Source organism: Patella vulgata, chromosome 8 (genome assembly GCF_932274485.2).
Source record: "Patella vulgata chromosome 8, xgPatVulg1.2, whole genome shotgun sequence".
Classification (NCBI taxonomy): domain Eukaryota; kingdom Metazoa; phylum Mollusca; class Gastropoda; family Patellidae; genus Patella; species Patella vulgata.
In genome coordinates, this window is record NC_065886.2 from 25,258,878 (window position 1) to 25,270,946 (window position 12,069).

At 35.2% G+C, this 12,069-nt stretch overlaps 1 protein-coding gene across 2 annotated transcripts in view; it reads right to left on the reverse strand.

Annotated features, from left to right (window-relative positions):
* LOC126831099 (sodium/hydrogen exchanger 9B2) overlaps nucleotides 1-12,069 on the reverse strand; it is a 38,168-nt gene that overhangs the window by 14,899 nt on the left and 11,200 nt on the right. Inside the window, exon 1 of one of the 2 annotated variants that reach the window (XM_050561723.1) lies at nucleotides 5,249-5,388. The exons of the other annotated variant lie outside the window; for it this stretch is intronic. The gene's annotated coding sequence lies outside the window, so the exon portion shown is untranslated. Of the gene's footprint in view, nucleotides 1-5,248; nucleotides 5,389-12,069 lie in introns of those variants that run through there. 2 annotated transcript variants of the gene reach the window in all.

Genomic DNA, 12,069 nt, shown 5'->3' on the forward strand with positions numbered 1-12,069 from the left:
TAAAGGTTGTCATACAAAGACAATATAATATTCCTAGTTTATTTATTCCTCGACTCTTTGTAGACTGCCTCCAAAAGCACTTGGGGTTGGCACTGGGAAAAATTTGGAGATGAGATGAGATGAAATGGGGTTTAACGTCCTACTGTTGTGCTCCTAACTGGGCTAATGAAGACGGGCATACGTCATACAGTGTGCTATGAGGGAAATTTTGCCCGGGCAGCGGCACTACGGCCTACTCTTATATCGAATTCCAACTGCCACGGGATCTTTTACGTGCACGCCAATGTGTACACGGGACCTCGGTTTTTCGTCCCATCCGAACGACTAGACAGCTGTTCTTGCCAGGCCCTCCGTCCTGCATCACTGACAAGGGGAAACCACGCTGGAAAATCTGGATGAATTTTCTCGGCCAATGCAGGGATCGAACACCCGACCTCCAGGCTAGCGAGCCAGCGTCTTACCCACTTAGCCACGTGATCCCCGGAAAAATTTGGAAATTGATCCTTCTCATAGAAAATGCAAAATGAATTGTCCCACCATCTCCCAAATTAAATCTTTTTGATATTAACAGAGAAAAAAACCCAGAAATGTACCATGGTGTGATTAAAAGGGCGTGCAATATGATGTTAGTTGTTAAACAAATGGGCGGATATCTCAACCATATAATTAATGCATAGTATATTCCATAATTCATGCACCTTTTGCATGGATATAATAACTTCAATGAAATACATAAGAACATAATTTTAAACGATAATCTATTTCCATTGAGATGGGAATTCTCTGACCCCTTCCGGTTACAATATTAATTTATCATTTCGCATTAAATGACAACTGAACACCAGCTTTCTTATATATTATTAAAGCGTCAAGAAAAAATAGCTTATTATAATTTTGTATAACGCCTCGGGTATTAATAAAATTGTCTCCCGTGGATCTCTTTGATATTTTTGTTGACGTTTATTTGTGTACTTTTGTCATTTAGCTTTTCGCATGTCTTTAAAATATCGTTACGACAGGGATATATGTATCAAATACTATTACATTTAAATATAATATTGTATACTTTGGGTAACTTTATAACCTGTTTAAACTCATGGGTTCTAAATGAATACGGCAAAATGTTATGGTTACACGATCATTATTAATCAACGAGGACCCACTGTATCGTCTTTATCAAGAATATGGTAGAAAATATATTTGGATTCAATAGTTGTGTTAAAGATGCATTATGTAAGCGATAAATCTGCCTAGTGCAGGTCTTTCTTTTGGCTTCAAATGTTATATATCTATAAACTATTATTTAGACATTTATTCACATGGCAAGCCTATAATCAACTCTCTAGACAATCGGGTGGTCGAGATTTAAATGGACTGAAACACGGTCGCCATAAGATATACTTTGTTTTTATTAGAATTTTGTCATAAATAATTGGATTATACCAAATCGTAAACACCAGCGAAATTTCAATAAACCAAAGTTTTAGTAAAACGCTTGGGGCGTTTACCCAACAACTTTTGTTGTCATCTTTCTTTTTGACGATTGTTTTCTTTGACAGCGTTATATTTTATCTTTTAACTCAACTTATGGAGCCAAAAATGTCAAACTTTTGGTGAGATACCAGTCTATTTCAACTGAACAGAATTTGTGGAATCATTTTGTAACTGGTATTTTGATAACGAGTTTAACACCCACAAGAATTTAAACGGTGACCTGAGTTTTATACAATGCATATGAAAATGCAGAATAATTAAATAATCATTATGAAATACCCATATGTTCAATCACTAAATTTATATCAAAGATCTTAAGCATACATAATGTAAGATTTAGATAAAGAGCTGGCCGTTTTTGCTATAGTAATATAGTTAAAAAATAGATAATGAAAAATTAATATATTGAAAATTTCATCCAAATTACTTTATTCTTAGCTAAGTTATCTCTGTAGTTTTGACAAGATGTGTGAATTGATTGTTTCTTAGCCGCGCTTCTCCATTTTTAAATCAAATCATTAAATGGCCGAACTGTTCTAATCTAGTTAAATATCGAGCATCCGATGACACCGAGAGTTGACTATGGCCCTGCCATGTTAATAAATGTCTAATTAATAATTTATTCAACATTTAAGGCCTATAGAAAGACATGCAATAGGAAAATTTAGCTCTTGAATAATGTATCTTTAAAAGCTATAGAATAGAAAGCCTTACATTTGAAGAGCACTGTTTCTCGTGGGTTTTCCCATCACTGCAAAAGACCCCTACGCGCAAGCGAATTATTGAAATAAAATTAAACCATATGTTAGTCCCGAAATGACCTAGTTTGTGTCGAGTAGACAAACCATCTCTCTCTCTCTCTCTCTCTCTCTCTCTCTCTCTCTCTCTCTCTCTCTCTTCTCCATTGCACCGATCATTAACAGTTATTCAATATTCAGCTCAGAATAGCAGCTATAGTGTGGGCGCATGTCAAAGTTAATATTGAAATAACATTTAATTTTGTTGCAAAAAATAATTTCAATTCAAATAGGTCATATTGGTATTGTGCGTGAGTGGTGGTTTTTCGGGGGGGGGGGGGAGAGGGGGGGTGCTTTTTTTCTGCATGGAAAACAATTAAAATACCATTCGCATAGTGTTAAAATCTAAACTAAGTCCCCCTCAAAAAACATAGATGAGGTTCTATTGATAAGATCGAGACGGTAAAAGAAATAATACCACTGATCTAAGATTTTTTTTTTGTGATTAAGAAAAAAGTAGTTCACATATTAGGAGATTCCGGATGGATAACGATACAAATACCATTCGCATATAGTGTTAAAATTTAAACTAAGTCCCAAAAAAAAACCCATAGATGAGGTTCTATTGTTAAGATCGAGATGACAAAAGAAATAATACCACAGATCTAAGATTACGAACAAATAAAACTGTAATTTAATCTAGTTAAACACTACAGGACAAAAATAAATAACCAAAAATAGTTTTGAACTTTGACATTACATATACAAAATTTATTTGAACAAGAAAAGTACTTTTAAACTTGAATCTACTCAAAATGTACGTTGTTAAAAAAAATTCTATATTCTGAAAGATTAGTTTAATGCATCCCATTTACACCCCATATCCCCTGTCTTAAAATTGAAGAAAAGGACGATTGAACTAAAAATATAATTTTCTACTTGTTGGATACGGCGATCGAATCACGTGACCTTTTTGATTAATTAATGTGTGTGCGGTCAAAAATTTGGGAAAAAGAATATCGTGATAATTCCGGGTGGTTTTACGTTTATAAGTATTTGGAATACAATAGTCTAATATAAAAGTTACTCTTCATGGCAGCACACGATACGTGTAAAATTCCTAATCGAATTATTTCCAAATAAATCATTGCATTTACTTTTACATGCAATCGCATTACATTTACTTCTATATACAATTCCATTACACAATACTTCAAGTTACCGTCTAATACTATAAGATACATTATACCCATTTGTTTAGACATGTGATATCAATAAGATTTGTCCCCTTTTGTACTTTGTATCACCATAAATAGAAGATTATAGTTTTCTCGTTTAAGAGGTTTTAAATATATAATCTAAAGATAGTATTCAGTCTGGAGAAAGAGAATATAATGGGTTAAAGTGACTGCATTGCTTTAATTTTGGACAATAATAAAATTTCGATGAATTTGTCCCAGCAAAGATCGAATAACACATCAGATCAACCCAGTTCAATATTCAAGAGATTTAGCTCCTTTAATAAAAAAAAATAACCAAACAAAGCAATTCATTACTGAAATCAACTGATAATAATTCGTTAAATCTTTTGTCTCATCATCAGGTAACATATTACAATTGCAAACAAACACACAAATGGAGGGGGTGGGGCTGTAATATACGATTGGTAACACAAACATACAAAGCGGAAGAAGACGGACATCTGTCATGCTCTGGGGAAAAGTCTTGTCGCCTACTCTACACCGAATTCTATTATGTCAAAGGGGTTTTATTACGTGCACATGGGACCTCGGGTTTTCATCCCATCTAAGCAATTATAGACACTGTTCCTTGCCTGGAACCCATCCTTCACGCTGAAAACTCACGAGGGATCGAACCCGGTACGTCCTTGTTAGTGAGTCAGCATTTTACTCACTCAGGCACAGTGAGCTGCCAAATTTTGGGTTGTTGTGACCTAAATCGGCAAGAGAGACTCGGTCAGATTAAAATAACCATCTTAGCTCAAATGAAAGCCTTCGTTTTAAAATATGTAAATTAATTAAACACCCCCCACACCCCCAAACAATGTGAACAGCATGATACCCGCATGTTGTTCTTAATTCATATAGCGATTGTCCATCACTCAATATAAGCTGACATGAAACAGTTGGAGCAAAAATAAAAAAATGCAGTTTCTAATATTGGTTGGAAACAGGACGTAAAACATGTTATAGCGTCGTATATATAATGATATTGTATGAAACTGGGTCAATAAATTCGGTTAACAAAACGCTTTAACAGTATACCGGTACGGTCTTTCAACACGCGCATTCATAAACTCACACTCAATGCCTCATCACGGTCATGATTGAGAGCGCTCTATTCTGAGACAATTCTTTTGGGATTATTTAGACTCCTCTATCTCAACCTTCTTTATTGCTTCGGCATTACGTGACCCATTTTACATATGAAAGATAAAAATAATATTTGAATTTCGACTGCTGGTCACTGTAAATTACAGGTTGTGCATTGCACATGATATTCCTATGAGTGTAATAAGAAGTCCATGGCTTCAATCACCGAAAGACGCCCACGTTTCGAGAAAATATGTGATCAAGTTGTTGGTCTTTTTTGACTGGGGTTGGTGGGATAGTCATGTTAGCGAGTCAACGTCTTACTCACTGAGCCCTTGCGGTCCCCGGAGCTCTTGGCAAGGTTCACCAGCTAGGGTGGCTCGAAAAACGGGGAACTCGTGCACAGTTTGGTGTAAATTAAAGAACATTTGGTAGTTGTATAGTTCGATATAAGAATAGAAAGTATAACACCGCTGTTCGAGCAAATTAACCTTCATAGCACACTACATATTAGTCTGTTACTCGCTATCTCAGTTCCCAATTGCAAATCTTAGAGAGCCCAATAGAATAGACCCTGTCATTGGCATTCGGCCACCCGACATTAAGGACAAAAGAACGAAGAGATGCCATTCGACCAGTGGGTACGGACAAAGACATGGACAAATATAATCAAAAGTAACCTACTAGTATCTACAATGATAATTAGCCATTCCCACAAACGGTCATATATTTTCTACGTCTGATTCTTCAATCCATTCTTCACATACGTGCGGCCGCGTGACCCCACTGTTGACGTTGGCAGTACTGCTAACTATTCGTTAGTGGTAGATTATTGGTTAAATCTAATGATAACATAAGGCATGGCGGCAGCCTTATCTCTATATCACAATGTCACAGAGGAAATGTCACAAGGTTCCAAATGACAATTTTGTGATACTAGTTCATTAAGTGGTCATCCGCCTGCAGTTGAAAATGTTTAATTGGACGCGTGTAAAGAGAGAGAGAGAGAGGGTGGAGAGAGAGTGTGTGTGTGTGGGGGGGGGGGGCTCCCCGTGGGGGTGGGGGGGCCGCTCCCCTATCCAATCGACAGTTTATTTTAAAAAATATCTAAGAGAGAAGGATAAATTATGTCTTCTCTATAATTTTTATGTAAAAAAAATAATTTAAACCCCAGAAGAACAACCAGAGAATGTTTCTCGGAATTTTCCAATATGGTTCCCCCTTGGCCCCGTGTGTTTGTTGGCACGCTCGATAAAGAAGCGAGGCAGTTGGAATTCAATGATGTATTGCTATGTTCGTCTTCAACTGCGCCTGTTCCACCTGTGTGTGAGTGTGTGTGTGTGAGTGTGGGTGTGGGTGTCATTATTTACTCCCAATCATTAATCCAAGTGTGATCGTTTCGATTTAAAGAATAGATTAAAATAATCAAACTGGCCGACAATTGTTTGCGAAGAGAATTAAATATTTTGATAATTGAATTCTGTTCACTGTGGCTTCATACGACAGGTAAAATATACGAGCATGCCTAATTTAATATTTTTATTTCAAAGTATATTATAACCATGGGTCGGAAATGTAGGAACGAGCCAAATAGCGATGATTTTCGAGCCCGCATGTGTTTCATTCACCGCCGTAACCATCTCTTACAAATGAAATTGGAATTTCTATCATTCTATCAGGGATTCTGAAAATAACAATAGGACACGCAAAACATACATTTAAAGAAATTTGACAATTCTTCGATGAGAATTAACGTGTAAATACTGAAAATATATTGTTCAATACGGTGTGCGAAAATACTAAAGTCACCAAAAATAAAATCTTATCTTAGTAAATCATCGCAAAAATGGGCTATAGAATTTTTGGGTTTGGGTCAATGGCATTCTAGCCCAAAAATACTAGTCAGGAATTCTGGGTCAATTTTGTTGACCCAAAGTTATCATGTCGTCACTCTTTTCGATCACTATCCGACCAAATCTTCTTGCGTTAAAATCTTGATGATTAGAAAATTCTGGGCATCCGACCGCAAAAATACTAGTCAGAAATTTTGGGTCAACTATTTTGACCCAAAATTATCAGATCGCTAACTGATCCAATCTTCTTGGGTTAAAATTAGCACCAGAGTTAGTACCTATACATTTATTTAACGAAGGCCATGACCACACTATAGATAGACCTATTTCAATCGATCTATACCTTTTCATGGTTATTGACACAGTCTTATCTTGAATAGCAAATAGAAATATTTATTTTCTTAGCAAGTATCTGATATTGATAAGTGATATTATTATTTCTTTTATCTAATCTTTAGACCAAGGGGTAGATGGTGAAGTAAATGCAGGAGCTAACGACATTAACCATCTGAGAGTCTTTGCCATCAGTGTCTAACCATCCGGAAGTGCCACCGATTTATTCAATCCAAAAAGTCTTAGGGCATACCGCATCCAGAAAGAATAAGCCCGTATAGCCCGCTCCTAAACGCGAGAATGAACCCAGATCGCCACCACCACCATCCCTGTATCTATGATCTGACTGTGATCTACCAGCATCAGTGTTCCAAGTGATTATCACCAAGCCTGCCACGTCAGACCACCTTTAAACCCACCAAGAGGAAGCTACCATATCCTAAGAGATTTTCCCATTGAGAAGCTTGTTCTATTTATCTTTTACCACTGTTAAAAATAAATTATATTAAATGTTTCAAGCTTTTTCCATTTTTATTGCAATGGGGGATCTTTCGCTGGTCTTTTTGCAGTCTTGTGATATATGGTGAATGTATTGCTTTTCTTGAAACGACCCAAACAATCCACGTTGATTTCGACCCCCAAATACATGCCACCCAGTTAATATGGGTCAAATGGACCCAATATTTTTTAGGTCTTTACGAAGGCCGACCCAAATAATGCATGTATTGCGAACCCAAAAGATCCATGCCAATTAGACGCAAAATATACCACAAAAATCGACCCGATAATTTTAGGTCATTATACCAAAATTCATTGGGTCAAAGCGACCCAAAAAATATTTTGGGTCCGTCATGTCTGTACCCAATATTTTGGGGTCAAATTTTGGGTCGATTCGACCCAATCCTAAAAGTTTAATGTATTATGTAAAGACGGAATTTTTAAGTTGTTTTATAATAGGTCTACATGAGAAATAACATTATTACATGTTGTCTTTTTATCACACATTTTGGCAGTTAAAATATATTATTTGGCAGAAAAAAAATATGAAAATTTTTTTACATAAGAATTATTATCCATTTTGGCGGAAAAAAAATTGAAAGGCAGTGTGAGTCCTGCTTTTGGGTGTATATTATTTCATCATTTGTATTATTAAGAAGCCCATGACTTCATATTGAAGAAAGAAATATTTGTAATTTACGATTAATACGAATACTATTTCACATCATAAAACTTAGCATGATAACTTCTACTAAATTACAGATAAAATGCAGTCTATTTTTTGTTTGTTTTGTGAAATCTTATAAATTAGGAGATTATATAAAATTTAAAAAAAAGCTAGAATAAAAGTACAATATATAGAGTCTAAGACCACATATACAATTAAATGTACAGACTCTCTAAAGATTTTACATCTCTATGCGACTATAGCTTTCAAACGCCTATCAAACTCGCACCAAGATTATGATTAGCAAAATCATATTATATTTTCTATATTTAACTGAGCGTAGCCACACGTAAAATATTTACATTGTCATGATTTTTTTTATTTGTATGGCTGTAAGTATAATGGTAATTCAATGTCTTACTAAATGAAACAAAATTTATTCCTTATTTTTTCACTTGAAAACAAATGTGTCAGTCCGCAGTTCCTAGTCTTCTGCCAAAATTCCTTTCTTGGATATTCTTTCAAAGAGGTGAACGAGTGGAAATGGGGACCACTTAACTTCGCAAAATGTGGTCTTAATATCGATTAAAGCTAACCATATTTTGTAATATAACCTAACGGAATATACATAAGATATATACTTACATGTAGTGAAAACACTCCAGATAAACTGTAACTTTTTATATTTTAGCTCAATACCACATCTTAACCAAAGTGTCTGTTTTACCTACTCACTATATGGGGTAAAATGGATCCCTTTAAGTCAGTCGGTTGTATCTTGTGATATTATTCACAAAATCAAATTTATAAGTCTCTTACAAAAGATTGTTTCCAATGAAATATAGGCTAACCATAATTTTTAAGAAATTAAGATAGATAGCATATCGATCTCATTTGGTTAATATATACATTCCCCCGCCTGGTTTCGAGATATAACCGGGGACCGTTTTACCAATGGGTCCATATTACCCCACTTTCGCCTAATAATGGTATTCTGTATGTCGACCAATAAATTGGCAAATAATTATTACGAACTGGTCACTACGCGTCTGCATGACGTAGTACAGTAAACATCAAAGCCGGAACGAGGGAACGTGTGACGTATTGGTTGAACAGTAATACTGATGCGTTAAAGATGAATTATGCAAGAGCTAAATCTGCTTATTACAGGGTTTTATTTTGACTACAAATGATATATGAATTATTATTAAGCCATTTATTGACATGAAAAGTCTATAATCAACTCTCTAGACTATCGGATGGCGCAGATGTAAGCAGATTAATATACGATCGCTATTTAGGCAAGTATATGTTCAAGCGGTGTCTAAAGTAATCTGTGATTATGACTAATCGGTAACTAGCTAGTTAGAGGTTAGTAGTTGACTAAGTTTAACATTCTCAAAAGTTGGATTAGCTAATCTTTGACTCGAATTTTTCTTAATTAACGATTTTTAAACTTTGATTAAAAAACAAACGTTTAATCAATGACTAAATATAATCAGTGATTGGAGAGGCTTTTATCATTGATGAAAGTGGCCCAATTATAGGAAGAAGATTAGAAATGCACAGTGTTTTAGAACATAGTGCTTCGTAACCTGGGGTCCGCGAAATCATATCACTTCGCTCGACATATGATTTATCAATATACATGTAAACATAAAAGGTATCCGTATCATTTTATTCTAACAGCAGAATTAATGGCAATATCCACAGCATAGTAAGCTCCCTTGAGTACAGACACTAATATATATGTCGACAACACCAAGTATACTTTGTTATGTATTTATTCTGCTTCCATTTAATCACATTGAAAACGTTTTAGTCTTTGTGTGTATGGCAGATGTGAAACGGAGTACCGCATTACAAATCAGTATACTAATTTTTAGTTATGGCGGCCATTTAGGGCAGAGATCTATTCTCGAAGTATAAAGTAGATGAATCCCTGTGTGCAGAATGTATCAGCAGCTCTTGACTGGCTTTTATCAATATCATCCGTCATTGTGTCCGACTCCCGATTCATAGCAGAATCGGGAATTAACTGTTAAGTTAGTTTATAGTTTTGTTAAGTTAGTTGCCCAAAATGGAGCACAGTCATGGAAAGTAACTAGTTGTGTAGACCAGGTTGGTGGCAAAACCATTTGGCTGCCTTAAGCATATCAGAAAAAAAAATAACATTAGGGTAAGGAACTACATATCTAGTTACACAGCTAGGAAGGAATTATTGTTATCTGAGAGTATGGCGGTTAAGTCTACTGAATGATTTAATATAGTAATATTGCTGGAAAAAATAATGACAAAAGAAACCGGGGCCTACACAACAATTTATGAACAGTATGCCAGTGCATATAAATCTATATACTTTGTGTTTAAAAAAACTGATGCCAAGTATTATTCTTATAAATGTTTAAATAGTTCTGTTGCTGCTAGCTCTTTATTCCCTTTTCAGATAACTTCTATCTGGGAAAACTTTAATGGACTGTAGACTAAATATGATTTTAATTGTTGGAAGTGGTGAATTGTTTTATAGGACTTGAAATTTTTAACTATAAATCGCACGAACAGTTTTTAATATGTAAATAATCCACATAAAGCTAGCGGGTGTTTTTCACCACGGGTTTTTTTCTGTCTGCACTGATGACACCAAACATCAATCAGCCGGACCTCCTGTTTTAACTTGTTTTTATTATGACAAAGGGAGAAAATAACTCGCCTTCTCTTCTCACACCGTGTTTTATAGTGACTTTTTGATATACGAGAACTTGTTTTTACCTTTTTTCCTTTTTACGTCTTCATATGTAAATAATTTAGTTAAATCAACCTGTCCAAAGTATCACATTACAATGTAATTGATATTAAATTAGTAATAAACAACAAAAGCAATATTTGTAAATTTCCTTCCATATAATTTTATTATCTCTGCTCTAACTTATTTGCAACACAAACATTTAGTGATTTAGTGATTGAGAAAAACACAACACAATTTATATGGAAAACAATCACTTGTTTATACAGATATAGCACGACGTTCTATATGTGTATAAATCAGTGATTGTTTTCCATATAAATTGTGTTGTGTCATAAAGTACATTAAGCATAATATCCTTTATTTGCAACAACGTGATAAGCAGGCCTATCTGCCATAGAATTGCGTAGAAAAAGATATGTATGTTGTTTCATGAATATTTGTTTTTAGTGTAAGATGGTTTATGCTACTAAGGTTGATGGATGTGAAAAGTTGGGACAAGCGCTGTAAGTCCTAATATGGGAAATCTGAATGAAAGAAGTAAATGCAGATGTGGAGCTCCGCGGATACTTGTAAACTTCCCAAGGGGTCTACGCGTGGTAATGGATTTGATTACCGTCTGTGCCATACGAATCTCTAGTTTATTGATGCAGACTTCATCAAGACATGGCAGACTATGAATGTGAAGCATTGTGGCCATGAGAGGGCGAACCCTGGTGATATTCAACGTTCTGCGACCTTGAGTAGTCTACTAGAATTATGCTTCCTTTCCTTTGGATCTCTATCTATATTCATAGTTACGACCTTCCGTTCCATGTTAACACCCCCCCCCCCCCCGCCATTGCCCCGCTCCTTTGCAGAAATTATTGTAAACGCGATATAGTTTAAAGTATTCTACAGCTGTTTTTTTTTTAAAATATTCAGTGTTCAGCGACTTTCCGTTCAGGAGTTACCCCCCTTTGCCAATTAGGCTAATCAAAGTTTATAAAAAAAGATTAAAATTTAATCTGTTATTCAGAATACGACTGTTCAGAAAAGCAGAGATTAAATTTCTGATTAGAACTAATCCCCTTTCGAAAATATGATTTAACTTAAAAATGGAGAAGCGAGAATTAAGTAATTTGAATGAAATTTTCAATATTAATTTTGAATTATCTATTTTGAAACTATAATAGCAAGAACGGTCAGTACTCTATCTAAATCTTACATAATGCATCTTTAAAAGACTTTAACAGAATCTCACTTCGCGGTTATTTAAGATAACAATGGTGAATGGGGGTGGGGGTAAATCGAAACTTTAAGTTCCTTCCCCTATATTATGCCCCAGAATGCTGTTTTTTTGGCATAATTTTCCCCGGAAATACACCAAGAGTGCCTTGTGTATGTCTAGTTATAGGTTTGTGATAATACT